Genomic DNA, 25,453 nt, shown 5'->3' on the forward strand with positions numbered 1-25,453 from the left:
TTGTTTATCGGCTGTTGTGCATTTTGAGGTTTCTTCACATTTTCTTTTGCAGTCTTTGTTCTGCTACTGCCGAGCTTTAAAATGAATTATGCAAATTGGAGCTTAATTGGAACTTTTAGCTATTTGCATAGTTGCATAATTTGTTTTATAGTGCGCATGTGTGTGCGTGTAGAAGAGGGAATTTTGTATTTTTGAGGGAGTGGGCAAGGAAAGTGTAATGTTGGGGATGAAGAATGGAGAACCATGTTTTACAGCATCAACCCTAACAGTGGAGAGCAGCTATTGGGCTCTACTTTAGGAAGCAAACTTATCTCTGGTCTGTCTTCACTCATCCTATCCTGTAGGAGTCATTTTGTGTTATGCCATACCCCCACAAGAGCCGCCTTCTGAGTGGCACCACAGCAGTTCCAAATGGGCCTACTGTCCCTGCTGGGCTGCGCTGAGACTGCTGCCTTGGTGGCCAGCAATCTAACACTGTGCTGCAGCATGAAGGGGTTGCAGTTTGAAGATTGTGGAGAAAGCTGGTAGATCAGGCCAGCGGCCCATCTAGTCCAGCACTCTGTTCTCACAGTGGCCAGCCAAATGCCCAAGTGGAAAGCCCAAAAGCAGGACCTGAGTGCAACAGCATCCGTCTGCACCCAGGTGCTCCCTAGCACCTGACATGCCCAAGCATTACTGGCCCCCAACAATGGAGGCAGACCATAACCATCATGGCTAGCAGCCATTGATAGCTCATCCTCCACAAATTTGTCCAATCCTCTATAAGCTGGTTTCTGTGGGTCAGTTACTTTGTGTTTCCCTTGTTGTAATGTCAATCCAGAAGAGTTTGTTTTTCTTACTGCGATCTGGACTTAACAACTGGACTCTGCTGAGACTCAGAAGGCCTATGTTGCTCTGAAGGGGACTATCTTGGCTTTGAGCCCTGGAAGACCTGTTCTCTCCTTGGCAGGACTTTTCCACCTGGCTTGGGCCCTGACTGACTTCAGCTACAAAAGGTGAGACTCTTGGGTTGGGGAATTGTTTAGGGGTTTGTGGTTGGGGGTTATTATTGCTGTTACTGATATTATTTATTGTATATTTCTTTTTAGATCTTGAAGGAAGGGAGGATTTAGCCCTGTCACAATATAGATTGCTCAAACAGGTTTGGCTTGTGATAGATTGCAATATAGATTGCCTGAGCAGCTTTGGCTTTAGATTCCAATATAGATTGCTTAAACAGGTTTGGTTTATGACACTGGTCAAGTAGATGAGAAGCCACGTAGGCACAAGGAAAAGGCTTACCAAATAAGACAAGGAAATAGGTGAGGAACTTGCTTAACGTGATTATCCCCTCAAGGTAAAATGCTTGGTTGGCGAGTGGTGATTGGTGAAGGGAAAGGTGTACCTTCAGTATAAGAATGCCTGCCAAATGCCATGTATTTGCGGTCAGTCTTTGGAAGTGATTCCACTGGCAGCCTCTGCGCAGATCTCAATAAACTCTTTTCTCTGAAGAGGAAGTTGCTTCTTTGGTGCTCTTTTGCTCTTCTCGGTCCTGGGCAAGCGGGCAAATGAATCCCCCCCTAAACTAAGGCTTCATTTGGGGGCTCTTGTCCGGGATTCGCCCCACCCCAGGGGACCGAGGGGCCAGACTCGACCTTGGTGAACAGCTCGGACCAGCGTTTGCGGCTCCAGCGCGCACCCTGCCAATTCGTGGGGGGAGCCGGCCACACCGCTCCAGAGTGGAGACACCCGGTCGAGGGAGAAAAGAGGACGGCCGAAGGGGGGAATCCGCAGCAGAAAAAGGTAAGCCTGAGGGAAAGGGCTAGGGGCCCGAGGGAAAGGGCCAGAGGCCTGATCAGCTTCACCTGGCAGTGGCAGTAGAGAGTGCCGCCAGGAAGGGAAGGAAAGGAACTGGCTGTGGCAGTAGAGAGTGCCGCCAGTAAGGGAATGGTATGGTACCAGGGGATTTTGGGGGAAAGGGAAATTTGTGTTGTGTGTTGTGTGTTGTGTGAAGTGTGCAAAAATACTCCAGTGAACGGATGAATGAATGAGAGGTCGGGGATTAGCGTCCCCTTGGCCAGGCAATTGCAGGGCCGTGAGTTTCTTGGCAGCGCGAGCTCGTCCAAGCCTCGGTCTGTAGTGAAAATTGCGTGTGTGGAAAAATTTCTGTATAGGAGCGGAGTATTTTGTTAGACATGGGGTCTGGAGGGAGTAAATGTACTCCTTTGGAGTGCTTTTTAAATAACTGGAAAACGGCCACGAAGAGTGATGATTGGGGATTCAAATTGAAAAAAGACTCAGACCCCTTGTGGCGAAATATAGTTAATGTCCACCCGGACCAGATTCCATATATCTCAATTTGGAAAACCAATGTGGAGACCCCCCCCCCTAAATGAAGGCTTGCCGGGCTGGGCTTTCTCAAGCCAGACTTTGTGTAGTTAAACAACAGGAAAGGCCCCTGGTAGTACAAGACCAAGAAGAAGAGGAAGGGGGTGTTATAAGGCCTCCCCCATATGCCCCACCAATGGCACCAACAGTGCCAGGGGCGGCCAAAGATGATTAATCAGATAAGGAAAAGGAAGATGATGAGGAGTTTGTGAAGGAATTGGTTAAGTTGACAGATGAAAGAAAATATGGACAGAGGAACAGGCAGGCCGTTTGAGGAAGTACGTAGAACCTTATGAGAATAAGATGGATGTCAGTCCCCATTTAGTAGAAGCAGCGGGATGTACAGCGAAACAGAGAAGGAAGTGGCAGAGAAAATGGGAGGAGGCGGCAAAAAGAGTGGCCCTCCACAGGGCACGTGAAGCAGAAAAGAAAGGGGGTGGAAGAAAGATAATGCCCCTGAGAAAAGTTTATGACCCCCCGGCCCCAGCGGAACCTAATGGGGTAGTGCCAAATAGAACTTATACAGTCCAACATGTGCCCTTCTCCAGTGCAGATGTTTGTAATTGGAGGAATCAAAATCCCACTTTTGAGGAAAATCCAGCCAAGATTATAAAATTGAAGGGATTTTTAAAACTTACAATCCCACTTATGATGATGTACAATACCTATTGGATTCATTACTAAATACAGAGGAAACTAAGAGAGTGCACGCTGAGGCAAGAGCACATTTGAGAGCTCAGCAAATGGAAGATCAGGCTATAGATGATGCTTACCCTAGACAAACCCCTAACTGGAATTACCAGGAAGTGGGAGGCCAGAATGCCTTAAATACATATCGCCGACATGTATTAACTGGAATGAGGCGAGCCTCCCGAAAGCCCACTAATTTGATGAAAGTTAGGGAGGTGGTCCAGAAGGCTGAAGAGCCCCCCGGGGCATATTTGGAACGTCTCAAGGAGGTATACAGACAATATACTCCTTTGGACCCTGATGATGATGCCAATGCCCCCATCACAAAAGGCCCCTTTTTGCAGTCTGTTACCTGCCGCCTAGGCGGCCAAGTGGTCCAACACAAATTTTTGTATATACCAGAGTGTCCCATTCCTTTATTGGGCCGAGACTTGTTATCAAAATTACAAGCCCAGATTTCCTTCCAACCAACGGGGGAAGTAATGATGACAACTGGATCAGCAGGAGAGATTTCTTTAGAGATGCCCCTGAGAGAGCATTGGCGTTTGATGATGGTAAAAGAAGAGGAGGGAATCCTCCCGGTTAGCCTGCTTCATGACGTCAACCCCGGAGTATGGGCGGAGGATAACCCACCAGGAATGGTGAAGAATATTCCACCAATAATTGTGAAACCCAAACCGTTTGCCAACCCAGTTGCAGTGAATCAATATCCCATCCCACGACAGGCAGCTGAAGGAGTGTGGGTGCATCTGGAGTGGCTGCTCCGACATGGAATTTTGAATTAATGTTTGGGAGACCTGTCCCATATGTACGCATGATTTCCCCCACCCCTGTCCAGGATGTTGAGATGGATAATTATGTTCAGTCGCTCTCCCGAGTTCTCCTTTCTCTCAACAGGTGGACCCAGGCTCGAACTCCTTGTGTCTTGGTCCAGCCCCTGCACCGCTTTGAACCAGGTTGCTGGCATCACCCCTTGGGTCCACCATACTCGTGTGAAGAAGGCGTCATCTGACTGGACTGTGTCTCTTAACTCTCAAGACTCCCTCCGGCTGACCATCTCCAGGCGCCCAGTGAACGACCGCCCTGCTGGTGTCACTCCGGAGGCTGACACCTCTACGCACGGCTCAAGAACCTACCAGGATCTCTGTTATTTCCTTTCTTTTCCCCTGCTTTATCTCAGTATTGTATCTTTTGGGTATATGGGAGGAGGTCCCACTCCAGTGCCTTGCATTTCCGTCCGGTGGGTTGATATACCACCTATGGGAATCCATTTCTGTAAAATAGGGTATCTCTGTGGAACATTTTCCATTGCCCAGCGAACACCCTCGGGGTCCTTTGTCCGATCCAACTCCACCCCATCCCGCTACTGGATTCTTCCCCCCGGGAGGGCAAGGCCAGGCACCTCGCGGACTTCTTTGCGGCCCCTGCCTTCCCAACAACCGGCCACACCATGACTGATTATTGGTGGGAGGAACCCTGGAACTATTGGGGTTGGTGGTTGGGTGTCATTTCAACTGCTTTCCTCATATGGATGTGCCTGTACTTTTGCTGGCACGAGCGCCATAGAATTTGCGGGGGAAAGCGTCCCTCCTCCATCCCGCTGACAGTTCTCCTTCTCTTCCTAGTTGGGGAACCCGCCTGCGCTCTGGCCCAGGGGGAAGTAGGGTCCTGGATCTCCCAGGTAAACATTACCCGCCTCATGGTCACGCGGGGCATCCACAACCCTTACAACCGCTGGCTGCAAATGGCAGAAATGGTGGCTAAAGTGGAGAATAGGACCCGTTGCCTTGTTTGTGCCTTGGGACCTCTGGATGCTGCTGGGGGCATGCCCCTGCTTCCATTGCCTCTTAATCGGACCCAAATCCAGTATACTGGAGGTAAATTCCAGTGGGGCCCATACTGGAATCATTCCTATTCCCTCCGGGTTTATCGGATTTCCGGATGGTTCTGTGTCAACTAGACCAAAAATGCCACCCTTGGACACAATATAACTTTTACTGGGCGCTCCTCATGCAAGTGTACGTGTAACCCCACTGATACCTCTGAGTGTGGGGGAGCCTGCACCAATTTGAATCTTTTAGCTTTTAGTTCTATGGGTGGCCAAACAGCCACCCAGAACAAGGATCCTATATATTGGATTTGTAGAACAAAGGCTTTCCACCACCTCCCCAACGGTTGGTGGGGCAATTGTTATCCAGCCTTCCTTTTACCCCCCATGTGGCTGCTCCCTACCACCTCATTTCCCCACCGCAACCGCAGATCTGTTGATATCACGAATATAGCCTCAGGGAGCAAGCAGACCTGGGGAAAGGACGAATGGCCACCTGAGCGAATAATTGCCCACTATGATCCGGCCTCCTGGAACCCTGATGAGTTAGTAGTAGGTGCCAGAGAACCCATTTACAATCTAAACCGCATAATCCGACTCCAGGCAGTAGTAGAGATTGTGGCCAATGCAACGGCCACCGCCCTTCGCCTTGTTGCCACCCAGCTGGATGAGACCCGCACTGCTGTCCTCCAGCTGCGTTTAGGAATGGACTTTATTCTGGCCAAACAAGGAGGATTTTGTGCTGCCCTCAACCTGACTGGTGGAGCATGCTGCTTCAATATTTCAGATCATGGTGAAGCCATCCGTAATCTAGCTGCAAGTATTGAGAAGGTGGCACACGTCCCTGTACAAACGTGGGAAGGATGGAATATGTCTTGGCTGGACAAGTTTTTGCCAAGTGGGTGGCTCAGAGGAATGTTTCTTATGCTCTTAGGACCAATTTTATTTTTATTGCTTCTTTGCTTCTGTATTCCCTGCTTGGTGCAATGCTTGCAAAATATGGTGCACCAAACAATGTCGCGCATGATGGGTCCCCGAGTGATAGCTTTGATGCGTGAATACCAGCCTATTGCCTTGGACGAGCCAGAAGGCTGTCCAAAAGAAGAGGAGGGAATGAAGGAAGGGAGGATTTAGCCCTGTCACAATATAGATTGCTCAAACAGGTTTGGCTTGTGATAGATTGCAATATAGATTGCCTGAGCAGCTTTGGCTTTAGATTCCAATATAGATTGCTTAAACAAGTTTGGCTTATGACACTGGTCAAGATAGATGAGAAGCCACGTAGGCACAAGGAAAAGGCTTACCAAACAAGACAAGGAAATAGGTGAGGAACTTGCTTAACGTGATTATCCCCTCAAGGTAAAATGCTTGGTTGGCGAGTGGTGATTGGTGAAGGGAAAGGTGTACCTTCAGTATAAGAATGCCTGCCAAATGCCATGTATTGCGGCCAGTCTTTGGAAGTGATTCCACTGGCAGCCTCTGCGCAGATCTCAATAAACTCTTTTCTCTGAAGAGGAAGTTGCTTCTTTGGTGCTCTTTTGCTCTTCTCGGTCCTGGGCAAGCGGGCAAATGAATCCCCCCCTAAACTAAGGCTTCATTCTTACAATGATTTAATGGGGAAATCATTCACTTTGGTTGTGTACTTTTTGATGTGTTTTATTTATTGTTTATGACTATTTCATTATGTTTGTAATCATGGAAATTGTTTTCATATTGTGAGCTACCTTGAGCATAGTTTTAACTATGGAAAGGCACCAGCCAAATAAAAGGAGGTATGTTTGTATCAGGCCTGACATACCAAGAGTCTTCCAGAAAATTAAGGAGACCTCAGTGGAACTTGCCTCTCTACTCACGAGGAAAGGATTTGGGGGGACCAGGTACCTTCTCAGTGACTGTTGCTAGAATGAGAGGGTGGAATGACATGGGTGGAAGACCTCCGTGGCAGATTGAAAACATTGAAAAAGTAAATTAGGAATCTGCTCTTTAAAACAACAGCAACAGTGCAGGACTTAAAGGACTTTAAGTAGCACATTTTCCCCTTGCAGCTTTATCATTTCTAAAACAGCTATATCTCCAAGTTGTGGGGGGAAATCAATGGAACTTTCTTTCAAGAGAGGAAAGGGACAATTTGTTGCCATAGCAAAGGCTTTTTCAAGGTAACTATTTTGCTTCATGACAGTACAAAGTCCTAAATGTCAAGTGTTCCTTGTTAAGGGAAGGATTGTGGCATTGCCGCATAACACATCAGCCCATGTGCAGTGTTTTCCAGATTCTGGGTGTCTTGTTATTGAATGGATTTTCACCCTTGTGTTTGTGAGATGGTTTTCCAAGCCAAATAATACTTTTTGTTGCCACTGTGTTTCTAGGACCTCTGTCCTTACCACACTTACTAGAGAATGGGGAATGTTGCACTAGTTTTCCTGATTGAAACGCTACTGCTTCTGTATTATTTTCCAATGTTCCTTCCACAATACAGTACTTGTTTTGGAATTGTGGCATTTTTACTGAAAATCCAGTGTGTTGCCCTAAATTTCAGTTACACCAGTGGGTGTGATGTGACACAACAACAACAAGCATCGTTGGACAATGTCACTACTCTGCCACCCTTTCCACATGTATGCTTCTGTTACCTCATGATTCTGCCATGAAAACAGCAGGGAACAACTGTATGGCACCCCAAATTTCATCATTTTACTCTGGTGATTTTCTAGGTTAAGGAGGCTATGAATTGATTTTTTTTTTTAAAAAAAATGGAATTAAAGTATTAAGCATGCACTATATTCCATTTGTTTTCCAGAAGTAGCTTTTACATTGTGTGAAAGCACAAATATAATGTGGAAATGAACAGTTAGGAAAAAACAGGGAATTGAAATTAACTGCAGTGTGAAGGCAGCCTATGACCCATTAAATTCTGACGGATTTACTTCCAAGTAAACCTGTGTAGACTTGTGCTGTAAAAGCACCCTCCCACAACCTGAGCTTTGGCCAACAACTCCCATCACTTCTGACAACTGGGCAAGTTGAGGTTCACATTTCCACTCAGTGCAGTCAACAAAGCAAGTTCAGCATCCTGTTTCCCACAATGGCCAGCACTATTTCTCTGTGAAGCCCACAAGCAGGTCACGAGCACAATATCCTTCTCCCATTGCTGTCTTCCAGCAGCTGACACCCTGAAGCAAACTGTCTCTGATCCATGCTGGATAGGCTGGTGGAAGTTGTAGTCCACAAAATATGGAGGCTACCCCAAATGTATCATGGACACCCAATGAAGCTGAATGTGGGAAGAAATGACTTCTTGACACAGTGCATAGTTAAATTATGGAATTCATGCCCCCAGGAGGTAGTACAGTGGTACCTCGGGTTACAGACGCTTCAGGTTATGATTTTTCGGGTTGTGCACCTCACTGAACCCGGATGTACTGGAACGGGTTACTTCTGGGTTTCGGCACTTGTGCATGCGCAGAAGTGCTAAACTGTGCTTTGCGCATGCACAGAAGTGCCAAATCATGACCCATGCATGTGCAGACGCGGCACTGCGGGTTGTGAACGCTGGGGGTTGCGAACATGCCTCCTGCACGGATCACGTTTGCAACCCGAGGTTCCACTGTAATTGCTACCAACCTGCAAGGCTTTAAAAGAGGATTGGATAAATTCATGGAGGACACTATCATGATAGCTATGTTCAGCCCCACAGTTAGAGGCAGTAATGCTTCTGAATATCAGTTGCTAGAAACCACAGGAAGGGAGTGTGTTTTGGTTCTTGTTTGCTAGTTTCCTACAGACATCTGCTTGGCCACTGTGAGAACAGAATGCTGGACAAGATGGGTTATTATACTGATACAGCAGGCTCCTCTTATGTTCTTATGAATAGGAAAAGGCAGACATTCTGCCTGTCTAGCCATGGTGTCCCCCCCCCCCCCGGTCATAATCTGGGTAGAGGATGGCTCTGTAAATGTTATAGCCCTAATTGGAATGCCTTTTGAAATCTTCTTCTAAAAGCCATTAGCTCTGTTCTTCAGGATATGACCACAGACTGCTTTGTCTCCTACATTTTGCTGTCTCCTTTTAACAATGCAGCCAACTTCATTAATGCAACGAGGTTAGTGCATGATATTTGAAAACCCTCCTCCTTAATTGTCATTAATTGCAGAACTTTATATGCAAATACTTCTCCCAGAAGTGTTTGCAATCATTGGTGTCCTATTTAGGAAGTAGGTCAGCGACTCTTATTATGCTGCAAGAGTTGATTTATTTCCTAGATATTTTCATTTATGAAAAGCGTTTTGGGGAAAAGTGACTTTGATTATTGAAACATGACCTGCAGACAGATCACTTCAACACTGTGGTACACTGTCCCTCTTCTGCTTCGAAGAACATCACATTTGCATTCCCCAAATTAATGCTTTTGTCAACCTTAGAACTGTGAATCCCGATGGATTTCATTAACAAGTTTCCTAGCCTCGTACAGCTCTGCATCTCAGCAGAGACATAGAAACTGCCACCTGAAAATAAATGCTCACTGAAGAGGGGTGGGGGAAGCTCTCAAAATATTGATTAAAGGTATGCTGAATGTCTACAGAATATTGACCTAATGTGCAGGGTAAATTGAATATGGAGGCTGTCAGTATTGTTTGCGTGGCTGCCCCCTGTGGTGAGCTATTGGAACTGTAGCTCCATGAGAGTGAAATATTCTCAGGCTTTAAACTTGGCCCACTCATTCAGGCTAGCCATTTGGGTTTTCTATTGGAACTGGGCCTTTGACTTGGTGAGAAAGGTGTTACTGGTTCCACTTCATTTATTGGCTCTGCCTCAGCTCTCGGTTCTGAGCTCCTGGATATTTTTTTTTAAGCCTCAAATTCCTATGGCTCAACATGGATACCATGACAGTTAAATGGTGCTGGAATGGAAAACTTCACTTTGCCTCCTGAAAGGAAGTCAATGGCTCATCCTTCCAAATCTATTAGAATTATTCAGTTATCCCTGCAAAACCCTACTCCTAGCCACATCCACAGCATATTTTTGAAGCATTATTAAACCACCATTAAACAGTCATGACTTCCCCCAAGGAATTATGGGAGATGTAGTTTGTTAAGGGTGCTGAAAGTTCTTAGGAGGAACTTTCCTATTCCATGTAGTGAACTACCGCTGTGAAGAGGAATCCAATATCCCATGTCTGGGCAAGGTACTGGAGCACTTGGTGGCATCTCAGCTCCAGGGGTTCTTGGAGGAGATGGTTTATCTAGGTCCATTTCAATCTGGTTTCAGGCCTGGTTATGGAACAGAGAAAGCTTTGGTTGTCTTAGTGAATGACTTACACCAGGAACTGGACAGGGGGAGTGCGTCCCTGCTGATTCTGCTAAACCTCTTGGAGGCTTTCAGTACTATTGATCATGTGGTATCTTTCTGGATCGCCTTGATAGGATGGGACTTGGAGACACTGTTTTACAGTGGCTCTGTTGCTTTCTCGAGGGGCAAACCTAGAAGGTGATGCTGGGGAACTCCTGATCAATGCCATGGTTATTGGCTTGTGGATTCTGCTCTCATGGCATTCAACTTTTACATGAAACAGCTGGGAAAGTTTATCTGGAGTTTTGGGGTCACTGACCTGCTGATGACACCCAGCTCTGTTTCTCCTTTCCAGCGAAATCCAAGGAAGCTGTCTTGGTTTTAAACAGTGGTTTGTCATCAGTAATGGACTGGATGAGGGTGAATAAATTGAAACTTAATCTAGACAAGACATAGGTGATCTTGGTCAGACAGAAGACAGAGCAGGAAAACAGGGATTCCACAATGTTCTGTATGGGGTAATACTTCCCATAAAGGCATAAGGATGTCTAAGTTTCTGCAGTGGCATTTGCAGAGTTAAAGCTAGTGTGTTAGCTGCAGCCATTCCTTGAGATGCCTGATTTGGCCACAGTGACACCAACTTAGTTATACCCTGTTTGGATTACTGTAACATGCTCTATGTGGGGCTGTCTTTGGAATGTGCTCAGAAACTTCAATCGACTCAAAGAGCTGCAGCGAGATTGATGACTAGGTCAGGTTATAGGGAGCAGACAACTCCCTTGTTTCAACAGCTCCACTGGTCTTCTCGGTACTGGTCTGTTTCTGGGCACAATTCCAAGTTATCACCTATAAAGCCATACATGGCTTAGGTCCAAGTTTTCTGAAATGATATATTCCCTCATACAAACCTGCCCAGGTTTTGAGATCTTTGGAGTAGGCTGCTCACAGACCACTCTGGAACTCCCTCCCTAGAGAAGCTAGACTGGCTCCCATCTTATCCTTCATCCAGCAGATGAAGACTTCTTCTTCCAACAGGCTTTGGGGGACTCACTGCTTTTAATGAAAGGGCTTTTAATACCATGCTGTTTTATGGAAATTATTTGTATGGTTTAATATGCAGTGGTACCTCAGGTTACATACGCTTCAGGTTACAGACTCCGCTAACCCAGAAATAGTGCTTCAGGTGAAGAACTTTGCTTCAGGATGAGAACAGAAATCGGGCTCCAGCGGTGCGGCAGCAGCAGGAGGCCCCATTAGCTAAAGTGGTGCTTCAGGTTAAGAACAGTTTCAAGTTAAGTACGGACCTCCGGAATGAATTAAGTACTGAACCTGAGGTACCAATATATATATATATATATATATATATATATATATATATATATATATATATATATATTTGCTTTCGTAGATTTTCACGGGTACAGGAATGTAGGTTTTGGTGTCTTCGGGTGTCTTCCCGTGTAAGAGTTGGGGTGTCTAGGCGACGTTTCGACGAGGTCTCACTCGTCATCTTCAGGCTGGTGCTTTCGGCTTCTTGTTACTAGAACAGAGCAGGATCTCAGTGTTTGAGTTCCTATAAATACTGTTGAGGGGGTGTGGTGTATAGCCTCCAACGTTCTGGGCAGAGAGGAAGTTCCTAGGTTAATGTGCCTTTTCTTCTTTTGTTCATTAATTACTTGAGGTATTTATAGGAACTCAAACACTGAGATCCTGCTCTGTTCTAGTAACAAGAAGCCGAAAGCACCAGCCTGAAGATGACGAGTGAGACCTCGTCGAAACGTCGCCTAGACACCCCAACTCTTACACGGGAAGACACCCGAAGACACCAAAACCTACATATATATATATATATATATGCAGGTTTTGGTGTCTTCGGGTGTCTTCCCGTGTAAGAGTTGGGGTGTCTAGGCGACGTTTCGACGAGGTTTCTGGGCACAATAGACACCCCAACTCTTACACGGGAAGACACCCGAAGACACCAAAACCTGCATTCCTGTACCCGTGAAAATCTACGAAAGCATATATATATATATATATATATATGCATATCATTTTGTTCTATCAATCTTTAATTGATTTTTAATAATTCCCCCCCCCTCTATGTTTTCATGTTTCTCATTTTTATAAGCCACCTTGAGTCCTCCTGAGGAAAAAGGTGGGGTATAAATAAACTAATAGCAGTAGTAGTGTTAGTTATCCTGTGAACCAACCTGAGACCTGCAGGTATAGGGCGGTTTACAAATTTAATAAATAGTAGTAGTTAAACCACTCTGGGAATTGTAGCTTTAAATGTATGGTGTAAAAGTGACCCTTCTCAGAGTAGACTATTGTAGAAATCAATAGACATGGCTACCTCGGACCCATTAATTTCAATAGGTCTACTCTGGGTACAACTTCATTTCATATAACCCAATATTTTTTGGTTTGGTTAATGAGAAGGGCCTTTGTTTTACTTCCTTTTAAAAAGAGTCTGCCCAAGGCACAGCAACACCGTTCCTAACCAATGCATGGCAATGCATCTCTTCCCCTGCCCCATAACTTGGACTTTCATGGCTCAGGACAGCCTGGTTTCTAAAGATGAAGATTTGTGAGTAATAATAACCACCACGGTTTAATTCTTCCTATGGGGGATCTTAAAATTAAAAGCCGACCAGGCCCAGCAGCGAGACATGTCGAAAACAGTGGCTACTGTGGAGCCTGAATGCATTGAGATGGTGGGTGGGAGTGTTGCAAAAGAAGTTGAGGATAACAAATCTCTGCAAAACATAGAAGAGATAAGGTCCAGTGTTCAGTCAGTCAATATGCAAGTACAAGAATGGAGATTATGTGTCCCCCTACTTGCCTGTGGGAAACGGAGAGAGCAAGAGAGAAAAGGGGGGTGGGGTGGCGGGAGAGAGAGAAATGCATGAATGACTGGAAGCAAAGTCTCCTAAGTGACACAGAAGTTGAGTGTATATGGCAAGGCCCTTGCCCAGATGCCAGGCAGCATCAGGCCACTGGCAGAAGTGGTGTGGCAGGCTGACAGGAGCAGTTCAGATGTAGGCAGGTTCTTCCAGGGGAAAGCCTGGGGGGGCATTGGCTTTGTCAGCTGTGTCCATGAACTCCTGTAATAGAACAGCCAGCTGGAACTAAGGCTGCCCAGATGATATGCGGGGTACAGATAAGCACTCTTCTGTGTATGGGTTGGAAGAGGACTGTCACCTGTATTCTCCCCTGGATGCAGCCCTCATGTCCCTTCCACACTCTTAGCCTAGCAGAGCTGACACCAGTTTTGGTGAAAGGAGGACTATAAGCTTTGTTTCTTAAGTTTCATTCCACCTTTCCTCCAAAGTGTTCAGACCAGCATATATTGGTCACCCTTATCATTGTAAAAAACAACAACCCTGTGAGGTAACCCAAGGTCACACAGTGGCTTTTCTAGGTGTGTGGGGATTTGAACACGGCTCTGTCTAATCTCATTCTGATTCTTTTACTGCTGCATTGATTTCCAGAAGACCTAAGCATAATACACCAATTCTGACTTCACTACACTGGCTACCTTTTAGTTTGCAGGCTCAATTAAGTTGGTTTTGACTTATACAGCCATATATGGCTTGAGACCCCAGTACCTCAAGGACTAGCTCTCTCCACACAAAGCAGTCCAGACCTTGCCATGTCCAGCAGAGATCCTTCTCCATGTCCCTCACCCAAGGGATGATCAGAAGGTGAGTGTGGCTTGGACAAAATGGCCTTGTGCATTGAAAATGGTTTAGACCCCTATTCACAGAGCTACAGTTCCCAGAAAGAAAATCTAAGGAGCATACCCAACAAAAATCCAGACTGGAGTCCCTAAGGTGGTTGGATGGCACCTTGTACACCTCCTTCTGGCAACTTCTGCAGCCAAGCTGGTGCCAAATGTTTTGCTCTGTTTTTTCTCTGGACCACATCAGCAAGGCTGAGAGGGGGGTCTTGTTGTCTGGGCAGCCCAGGGCCTCCATTCACACTGCTTAGGCTTGTGCCCCAGGGAGGTCTCTTCCGTTCTGCTAATGCAGTCATTTGACTTCACCCCTGGAGGCACACTCCATTGTCTCTCAAATCAGAAGGATGTCCACAATGGGAATCCCCAGCATGGTTTAACAATCAATCCCTTTTCCCAGGGAACTCTTGAGTATTGAAGCTCTGTGAGGGGAATTTCATACCACTTAACTGTGATAGAGAATGGCTAGAGCTCAGTGGTAAAGCCTCTACATTGTAGGCAGAAGGTCCAGGTTCAATCTGCCACATCTCCAGGTAGGGCTGGGAATGTTTGTTTCCGAAAAACCCTGGAGAGCCACTGCCAGCAGGCAGTACAAAAGTAGATGGACCAATGGTCTGACTCAATATAAGCCAGCTTCCTATGTTCAGTTGTCCAATTCAGCAATGTCTGGGAGACCAAAACGGACCTGTTCACTGTTTTTTGTGAAGCAACAACAAGGGAAATAAATACCTTCCTTTTGCCCAAAGCCTAAGTGGTTATGAACACCTTACACCTTGGAACAAGAGTCATTTGGCTTTTAGGAATATGTACAAGAAAAAGGGGGCTTTTGTACTGAGGCAACCACATTAGTGATGATTCTAACCCTTTGGGAGATGCAATGGTGTTGGTCGCAAGAAAGCTATGACAAGGTAGAAGCACATCCTGCATGACCAAAGATTAACATGTACAGTGGTGCCTCGCAAGACGAAATTAATTCGTTCCGCAAGTCTCTTCGTCTTGCGGTTTTTTCGTCTTGCGATGCACGGTTTCCCATAGGAATGCATTGAAAATCAATTAATGCGTTCCTAGGGAAACCGCCTTCAGACCAGTTCCGGGGACAGTCTGTCCCCGGACCTCTTCTGAAGGCTGGGGGGGGGACAAGGGCTTTTCTTCCCACCCCCAGCATTTTAAAAAACCCTGGGACAGCGGAGGACTTCTCCGCTCTCCGGGGCGATCTTAAAATGCTGGCGGGCGGCATTTTAAAATCGCCCCGGACAGCGGAGGACTTCTCCGCTGTCCGGGGCGATTTAAAAGCCCCTGGGAAGGCAGGCAGGGGGGACAAAGACTTTCGCCCCCTGCCCGCCTTCAGAAGGTGTCCCCGCCCCCCGCCCCGCTTCGGAACAGCGTTCCGAAGTGGGGCGGCTGGGGCAGGTGTTCCCCCGAGCGCTTCTAAAGGCGGGCGGCGGTGAGGGAATCCCTTGGTCCCCCGCCGGACTTCAAAAGAGCTTCGGGAAGTCCTGCGGGGGGCCAAGGGATTCCCTCCCAGCCGCCCGCATTTAAAAGCACTCCGGGGAAAGCAGCGAAGTGCGCTGCTTTGCCCAGAGTGCTTTTAAAAGCGGGCGGCTGGGAAGGAATCCCTTGGACCCCTGCCGGACTTCAAAAGAGCTTCGGGAAGTCCCGCGGGGGGCCAAGGGATTCCCTCCCAGCCGCCCGCATTTAAAAGCACTCCGGGGAAAGCAGCGAAGTGCGCTGCTTTCCCCGAGCGCTTCTAAATGCGCTGCGCTTCCCCGCTGTCCCAGAGATTTCCCTATGGGCTTTCGTCTTGCGAAGCAAGCCCATAGGGAAATTCGTTTTGCGAAGCGCCTCCAAAACGGAAAACCCTTTCGTCTAGCGGGTTTTCCGTCTTGCGAGGCGTTCGTCTTGCGGGGCACCACTGTACCCTTCTCCTTTCGGGCATATTGATTTTGTTCTCGTATATCATTCATTACAATCACTTTGCTGAAAGTGGGCAATAAAATTAGACAAGTGGGAAGGGGGACTGCCAGTTATAGATGGCTGGAGAGGCCTTTATGATAAACGCCCCAAATTTGGCACTTTGGGAGTAGGACAGCAAGGTCATCTCCTGCCCTGTGAGTGTTTAAAAAACCACTCATAGATTGAATACACCCTGTCCCCTGGAAAATGTTTGGGTTTATGTCATATAAACCTTTTTCATTAACTGCAGAAAGCTGAATCTTGTCTACCAACTATTTCAATCAGGAAGTGGTGTGCTGTGAATTGCGATTTATTACGCCCCAAGGGGTGGAAGGTCAAAGTAATGTTCTCCTTTTGTAACACAGCACAGCCGAAGAATAATTATTCCATAATCTGAACTACTTGGATTACTCTGGGTGTCATTAGGCTCTAGTTGAGTACACCAACACAAGGTTAGCATGGCTTGCCACGGCTTTGTTGTCATTCACACCTCCAGGTTATCAAATCCCCCTCCCCCATGAATACATTCCAATCTTCCACACCAAATGTTTGTAATGCTTAATGAAAAGAATAAAATATCATTTAAGAAATGTTAGAGTTACTCCTAAGTCAATTCTGCAGCTGGCCAACTTCCAAGAGCCTTTGCTTTTGGTGTGGAAAAATGCCAACACACTTTGACAAATGTTAAGCAACCACTGTCTGGAATGTTGAACAATCACTGCAAACTCTTGTGCCATCAATATACTGACCAGCTTCCTTTCAGGGATGGGCCACCAATAAAAATCTTTCTGTGCATCTCCCTATAGCTTGCAAAAGTTTTGCTGTAAGAGGTGTGAAAGTTCTCAGGTACATTTTTGCTAACCTTTTTATTGAATAGACATTTCCCAGATTTCTTTGCAGATTAAATTTGGAGACAGCTTAGAATATATAGGGTAGGACAGTGCTTTTATTCTAGAAAAAATGGGTACTGGTACTCACCATGAAGTTGTTACAGTAAGTGCCACACCAGTGCTTTTCTTCTAGAAAAAGGGTGCTGGAGCTGTATCCCCTTAAGTACTCCCCGCCCCCAAAAGCACTGGGGTAGGACTGCAGCTCAGGAGACCTGCTTTGCATCCCAGGTTGAATCCCCACATCTGTGGGTGGGGCTGGGAAAGGCTAGAGACCTACTGCCAGTCAGTGCAGACAATATGGATCTAGATAGGCCAATAGTCTGACTTTGTTTCCTATATAAAACCCATTACAAACATGTTTAATACTCCTAGTTCCCATGCATATTTTTGCTTAAAGACATTCCTTCAAAAGTGCATCCAAAAGATTCATTTTAGGCACAATTTGATAGTAACTCTACTTTTCCAGTGGAAAAAAAACTGGGCATAGTCATTCTGTCTCTGTAAACCTATTCTGGATGTTAATGGCCTTTAGGCTGACATTAAACCCTTGTTGGTATTCTTTGCACACTTGATTTGGCTGCTTCCGCATGAATGCCCAAAAATTGAAAGTTGGTGTCCTGGAACTTTGGAGACTTCAGACTTCTTGCACGCTATGGTCTCTCCACAAATCTATCGCCTGATGAATAATACTCTTAAGCTGGAAATAATAGTTTCAAAACATGATTGATTTTACAATGGATTTCTGAGTGAGTGGAAGATTTACTTGAAAAATGATAGCACCAAATGTTTTCATGAAACATTATTTCGTCTGCCATCATAAGTTAATTAAAGAAATATATATATATATTTGCAAGGCTTTAGTGGTGACTTTTTTCTGGCTGAGCCCTCCCCCCCCCTTTATGTGGTCATCACTCACCTGCCCTATTTTTAAGCAGAAAAATGGAGCGGCTTTGTTAGACAGCTATTGTGTTGGAGGATGTGCTTGATCCACAGAGAGAGTGACTTTGCGCTCAATGCTTGCACTGGTTGCTTAATCTTCCTTTCATTTTAAAACAGAGGTGCATGAGGAGATGAATAAAGCTGTCATTGAAGAGTAGGGAACCTGTCAGTAATATTCATACACTTTTCAGCTTGCAAGATGAAGTTCATTTAAAGAGCACCTCAAACTTCCTGCCATCGCCAGAGACACTGAGGATAACTCACGATACAGCCAGGTTGGTTGTTATAGAAGCAGATCTTGGGGTAGTTGTTCCCTTGCTCAAGAGCATTGCTGTCAGCTGATGGGAGCTGGAGCTGGGTGTGCAATAAATATCACCAGGTGTGGTGTTGGCACCCATAATGGCCACTTACCGTCTTTTAGGGTGAGTGGCAGTTGTGTCCTGATGTGGCGCTTCGTCCCCTCTTGGACACAATGCACCATCTTTGTTTGCCAGCTGCCTCCTTTGGCTGCCACGGAGGCCCATGGGTTCCTGCCAAAACCCGTTAATTCAAATGGGCCAATCTATGGCGGCCCTGGGGTGGGGCGGGGTGGGGCATGGCAAGCAGACCTGGGGGAGGTCTGCTCAGGTCTGCTCATCATCAATTTAACCTGGCCACCCACCCCCCGCCCCGAGTGCAGCACCCAGTCAGCTGGGGGGCGTCACCCACCCTTCCCACTCCTTTATTAATAGCTGATTACTGCTCTAACCATTTATTTTCAGCTAGCCAGGCTTTGGTGTGGTCTTTTGACGGTTGCCGCATTCAGAGCCAGGAAGGAATCTCCGCTGCTCTGCAGGTTTCTCCTTCCCCATAGCACTAGTCGCAACTTTGGAGGTTTAGGCCCTGGGTGGAATCCTATAATCTTCCATCCCATTGGGGTGGCAGTGAAGTGATGATTCACCCACCTCCTGTTCTTCACAGCGGCAGTAACACTACCATTAGAGGGGTTTGGAATCTCTGACCAAAGAGCCTGTTGCGTAGGGATAGAGGGCCACAGAGCTTCCCTCAGCGTTTGGGGGCCCATCTGCATAAGCCTGTGTTTTGTGATGGACCCACCCCCAAATAGACCCTGTTGTATCTCAGTTGTATCCCCTCCCAGTTGTATCCCCTCCCAGTTGTGTGTGTGTGTGTGTGTGTGTGTGTGTGTGTGTGTGTGTGTGTGAGAGAGAGAGAGAGAGAGAGAGAGACATGCCCAATACTTCCTCCATCTGAAATCAATAAAGTTGTGGCCATTTCAAATCCCAGACAGTTGTCGTGTCTCCATTCATTCATCTCTAGCAGTCTGGCACGCTGGGCGGGGGGACTCTGCAGCTGGGCACGCAATACTTGGGCACCTTCTGGAGCCAATGCATCCCAGAATTGGTATCAGCCCTCCCAACATTCCCACCTCCCACCTCCCATGGCACTGCTAGTGCTGCTGCATCTGCCAGACCTGCCTATCACCCTCCAGTGAGTTTATGGGATGAGGCTGATATTCCTTGAAGGAGAGCCAATCTTGCAACAATTGAACCTTAGAGCATGCACAAGCTGCGTAAGCTGATCAGGTTTTGTGCAATTGCTAGCAATATTTAGCAGTATAGATTTTTGCAGCAGGGGAAAGAAAAACCCTAATGCCTTATTTTTGAATCAGGCCATTATAATATGCTAATATGCTACTTTGCTCATTGTGAGATCTGTTATGCTGCTGAAATATGCATGCCTATTTATATAGCTCTCTTCCCTACTGCCTGACCTGATTGTTTGTGTGGTGCTAAATGGTACTATGAGATGTACAAAGAAAACGGAGGTCATTCTGAACTGCACAAGTTTTATTTAGTCTTATCTCTCATCCTCAGTTGCTCATACATTAACACCAAGTTTTAATTTGTTTGTCATACAGAAGATGAAGCAAGGCTGACACCTTTTCCTTGGAGGTCAAGCTCCAAGACTTAAAGCAAATTATACAGAAAAGTGAAGTATACAAACTATACAGGCATGCGACACTTGTCAGCATAAACCAAGACAATAAAGAAAACCTAGTGGGGACCAACAATGCGGGTTTTTGTCAAAAGAAGAGTGGCAGATGAAATTAAGTGGGAAAATTCTGAACCAGCAAGACCAGACTTTCCTGAAGGACTGGAAGAAATTTACAATATATTTGAAAGATAATTGTAATCAATTGACATCACTTGTGGGGTTACAAGAAGCTTTGTAAGGAGAACTATATGAATTATTGCAAAAGAGGACTAAGAAGGAGTTTATTTAGGATTTGGATTTTACAGCAATAACTATTAAAATAAAATGCAAAATTAGAAAGGAAGATAGAAAACCATCAGTCGAGGTTGATGGAAATGCTAGGCTGTGATAGCCATAGGTCCGATATGTTGTTTAAAATGGGATGTTATGCTTGAAAAACATGCTAAAAAAAACCAAAAAAATATATATTAAACAAAAAGCAATGTGGGTTGTTGAATGAGTAAACTTTAAAATAAGTCAAACAAGAAAGAAGGAGGGGCAAAGTGCTAACTCTCTGTCACACCTCCTATCCCACTTTCTTTGGGCTTTTTTCAAGAACATGTGAGTGAGTCATCATATTCATGACAATCACAGTTTATCATATAAATGTAGAGTCTCTTTTCATGGAGATCAAAGAAAGATAAAAACTGCAAGGCAAGACACAAATTATAATACCCCCGGGGGCATGCAAATCAATATTTGATGGTGGGCAATGATTAGCAGCAGCAGTACTGCAAATAGCAATACTGTATACATTATGCAAGCAGCGTTCACAATGCTATTAGGAGAATCAGAAACAATGTCAGTATCATTGCAAACTCAAAGCTTGGGCTGAGGCGACATGGGCTTTATGAAATGTGAGCCATAATGGACCAAGTTTGCATAAGTACATGGGTAAAAAACAAACAAACAGGTACAGAATAGCAAACCTCATCGCTAGAGCCAAGGATCTGTTCAGTTCTGATTGGTATAGGGCAGGCACCATGTTAGATTTCGTATTCACTGCCAGTAGCAACCCCTGTTACAGATGTTCCCAGCATTGCATTAAAGGAAACTTAACATTTCACCTGCCCTGCGCCAATTGGGCCAAGCTGTTAAATCAGGAAATGACCTATCAAGACAATGAGAATTTGCTCTAGTTTAGACAATCTACAACAACTGTGTCAGTTCCTCCATCCTCTCTTCCCAAGCATTCCATTGCATTATGTTTCCCACTCAGTTTTCAGTCTTGCCTCCCCAACCCCCTCATGGTCACTAAGCATATTCAGTCTTCAGTAAGCTGTTACGGGGAGTGCTGTAAATCATGGGGTTTGTACTTCTACAGACAGTGGGGTTCACCTGAGTCTGCTGATAACTTTCTCTTGTGCAGTTGCTGCTGTTTGACTATATCAGCACACTTCCCCTGGCTGTGTACACACGTTTTATTCTAGAATCAATAGAAACTAAGTACTTGTTTTTTTCTACATGCTCTTTTTATTTATTTATTTATTTATTGCTGCTGAAAAGTGCTTCTTTAGAAATTGCTTTCATTCCCAAAATAAGAACATCTCAGACTGATTCTGCATTAGCTTGCAGTGTGTCCATTTGAAAGCATGAAAGCAGATGTAAGCAGTCCTGGCAACAGTTGTATGTGTGCATCCCTACCTGTCCAATGACTTTGTGGATGGGCATATTCCAAGATCACAACCACCACGTCCTTCTTGTTGGAGAGATGTTTGGAAGAAAGATCCTTACTCTCTCGCAGCTGAGTTAGCACAATAGCAATCGCTTCAACCACATTAAAACGTGGTTAGATTTACCTCTGCCCTCATCCACCTTTAAACAAATGTGACCCATGGAAATACATAGATTAGAATAAATCACAGACACTTAGCTTTGCAAATAAGTTAAGATTTTACTCAGAGTTCCAGAAATTACAGCAAATATGTCTCCATCCATTGGCAGCAAAATTGAGATGAAAAAGGGTTCCAAATGACTTAAAAATATAATAACATTATTCCCTAACAAAAGAATCACACAATCATTACATGAGGCAAGATGCAGGCTGTAAAAAATTCAATTTAAAGAGTCTTTTCAATCACAGGTAGCATTTCCTGAGCTGGGAGCCAAAGCCACAGGGCTCCTTGTTCCACAAAGCAGCAGAGAGAGAAAGAGAGTGAAGAAGCAAAGGCTGCTGGGAGTCTGTTAAGCTACACCCACTGGGAACTTGAACTCAGGGCTCAGGTTAACCCTTTCATGCAGGCAAGTGTGAGTTAGGAACTGTATATTATATAGCACTTCCTTCATCTAGGGCAGGGTTTCACAAAACTGGGTCTCCAGTTGTTTTTGGACTACAATTCCCATCATCCCTAGCTAGCAGGGCCAGTGGTCAGGGGTGATGGAAATTGTAGTCCAACAACAGCTGGAGACACAAGTTTGGGAAACCCTAATCTAGGGTATGTGCAGGGATGAATAGTTGTGGATAATATAATCAATGGGAAGGTTTTAAAATGCTTAACAAGTAACCACACCCACTCTTGGGGATGGCAGAATCTAGATTCAATCTATATTGCAAACAACATGTTGAGGGTGAGCATGAATGATTCCAGAGTGAGAAAAACTACATTTTTGTTCTACAGGTGGCTTGGTGTATACCCAGCTCCCAAAGATAGGAAATAGAATATAAGATATGATTATCAGGATGAAAATATTTTCTTAACACTTTTTAATCTTTTCTCTCTTTCTAGCCAGTAATAGTGTGCAGTGACGAACATTCTTTAATAAGTTGAACACAAACTTTTCCGACAGTTTTGCTGGGTGGAAATTTAGAACTGTATCTTGAGGCCCATTTTCATTTTCAAAAGCGATGTGCGTTAACTTTCCCCACTGCACCCGACTGACAGCTCCTTTCACCGTAAGGCAAATGAAGATTATTGTTTCCAAATATGGGTGGAGATGCTCCTTAAGGAGTTTCACTTTGGCGTCTGTCCGGAGGCTTAAGAGAGTTTTTCAGAACAGAAGAGCTTTTAAGCCCATAAGCCTAATTGACATGTTATGTAGCTTTAATACGTTTGAATGCTGGGAGCGTGTAACTAAATTTGGAATATACTTTGACTGCTAATCAGCATCAAGAAAAGGTTATCCAGTCATGCTCTGGGTAAAGTTCAAGGCTGCAAGGACTTTTAGTTACACGGGTCCTTTCAGCAGAACCATATGGATCAGAGTCTTAACTTGTCATTAACATATTTACAGCAATGGTTGTATACATAGTTTGTATACCCTTGGGCTATCAGCATGATTGCTCACGACATGTCATTAATTTGCTGTCTAATTTAGAGACCTCTGACTTCAGACCTGGAAGGCTTTCACAATTATCTAAGCTTCATTAAAACTGCCATGAAAAGGGCCCATTGTCCATCTGGCACTTTCCACTCTTTCTATTGTTGCACACCAGTCCAATCTCTGAATGGTGTGAGATTCCAGGACTTACCCAGGGTTTGCATTTCCTTTGGAAATGAGGCACAGGAGAGACTGTGGTATCTTTATGATATATATAGTTTATTTACACATACATACAACCCAGGCTATGATGGAAGGGTTCAAAGCATTAACGTGACAAAAGGTCCCATAGCTGTAGCCTTGGGTCCAAGCAACTCCAGCCATACCTCTGACACTCTGCAACTTGCTTTGTTTAACAGACTGCAACTATTTCCCTCTTTGTTGTTTAGTCGTTTAGTCGTGTCCGACTCTTCGTGACCCCATGGACCAGAGCACGCCAGGCACTCCTGTCTTCCACTGCCTCCCGCAGTTTGGTCAGACTCATGTTTGTAGCCTCGAGAACACTGTCCAACCATTTGTCCATGGAGTTTTCTTGGCAGGGATACTGGAGTGGCTTGCCGGTTCCTGCTCCATGTGGATCACGTTTGGTCAAAACTCTCCACTATGACCTGTCCATCTTGGGTGGCCCTGCATGGCATAGCTCATAGCTTCTCTGAGTTATTCAAGCCCCTTCGCCACGGCAAGGCAGTGATCCAGGAAGGGGTCTATTTCCCTCTAGTCCACATCATCTACAACTGCAATTCTAAACTTTACACTTTGTTTTTGTCTCTGCTAACTATCTCAAGACTCAGGGTTGGGGCTCCATCCATTTACCAGCTGGCACAGATTCTTTGCTTTGCTGATAGCCCATCTCCCTGTCTTTGTTCTCTGTTAATGGCCCATCTCTCAAGTGATCTGCTGATGTGAGAAACTGGCTTGGCCTGTCTTTTAACACTTTGACAAATCCAGTGTCTGGCAGACAATTTTAACACTTCAAGCATTGATTAAATTCTAACACCCATCAGACCCAGAAATTTAGGGGAACCTGGCACTGACAAACCCTGTCACCCACAACTTATAACAATGTTTGTGTGCGCGTGTGTAGGTCTACACACGCAAAGCTAATTCATGCAAAAAACGCTTGGGCTGGCCTTGGCTGCAAAATATGACCATAGGTAGCACAATTTTATTTTCCAGTATAATGGTGGCTAAGAGACTGATGCTGATGAAGTGGAAGAATAGAAATATGATTCCCCTTAATCAATGGCTTGACAGCATGACGATATTAGCAACATACAAATAGATCATGTATAGATGCAGACTTTCTTTCGATAATATAATGATATTTGGAATGACCTTGTACAGAACACATGAGGTTATTGATAAAAAAAATGCATTTGGATAATAAGACGATACACATTTGTATAATAATGTCTGGAAGTGTAACTGAGTATTTTTCTTTTCCTTTTCATTCATGTTCCCCCCCTTTCACCACTTTTTAATAAATGAAATTCCTCTAATAAAATATCTATTTCTAATAAAATATCTATTAATTTTTTTTAATTTTCTAGAATGTACGTGAGAGAGACAGCAATGTGTTCATCATTCTCATTATTGTGAGTATCTATCATGAATAATGACAGGACACTACCGATGAACATGTGTCTGTTCAAAGAAGGAGATAATATTGAGTAGAACTACCATACGTCCAGACACTACCAGAATTACTAAAATTGATGTCCAGGGGGAAGCTCAACAATTTTTTGGGTTTCCTAAAAAAAGCTGTTCTGGTTTTTACTTTTTGAAATATAGCAATCCTAATGTGGTCACGAAGTCAGACACAACTAAACGACTAAACAACAACAATGCTGAGTGGCTTACATACTCATTACAGATGGGGAAGCTGGGTAGGGATGAGTTTCCTTGGAAATAGTATCACATAGGAATATGGGAAGTAGCCTCATTACACTGAGGTGAAATCTACACACATTAAAAAAAAATGTTGTGAAAATGCTTAAACTTTTTAAAATATCTTGAATTTGCCATTAGCTCACCATTGCCATCTAGTGCCACATTTATATAATGCACTTAAAATGTTATAATAAAAAAATTCCTTCCAGTAGCACCTTAAAGACCAACTAAGTTAGTTCTTGGTATGAGCTTTCGTGTGCATGCACACTTCTTCAGATACACTGAAACAGAAGTTGCCAGATCCTTCTATATAGTGAGAAGGTGGGGAGGGGTATTACTCAGAAGGGTGGTGGGAATGGGAGATTGGCAGATAGCTGAGATGAGCCTGTTGACGACTCTTAACGACTGTAATAGGTCTTACAGGAAAAGGCAAGGGGTGAAAATAGGTCTTACAGGAAAAGGCAAGGGGTGAAAATAGGTCTTACAGGAAAAGGCAAGGGGTGAAAATAGGTCTTACAGGAA

Source organism: Podarcis bocagei (genome assembly GCF_964188305.1).
Source record: "Podarcis bocagei genome assembly, chromosome: Z".
NCBI classification, from domain to species: Eukaryota; Metazoa; Chordata; class Lepidosauria; order Squamata; family Lacertidae; genus Podarcis; species Podarcis bocagei.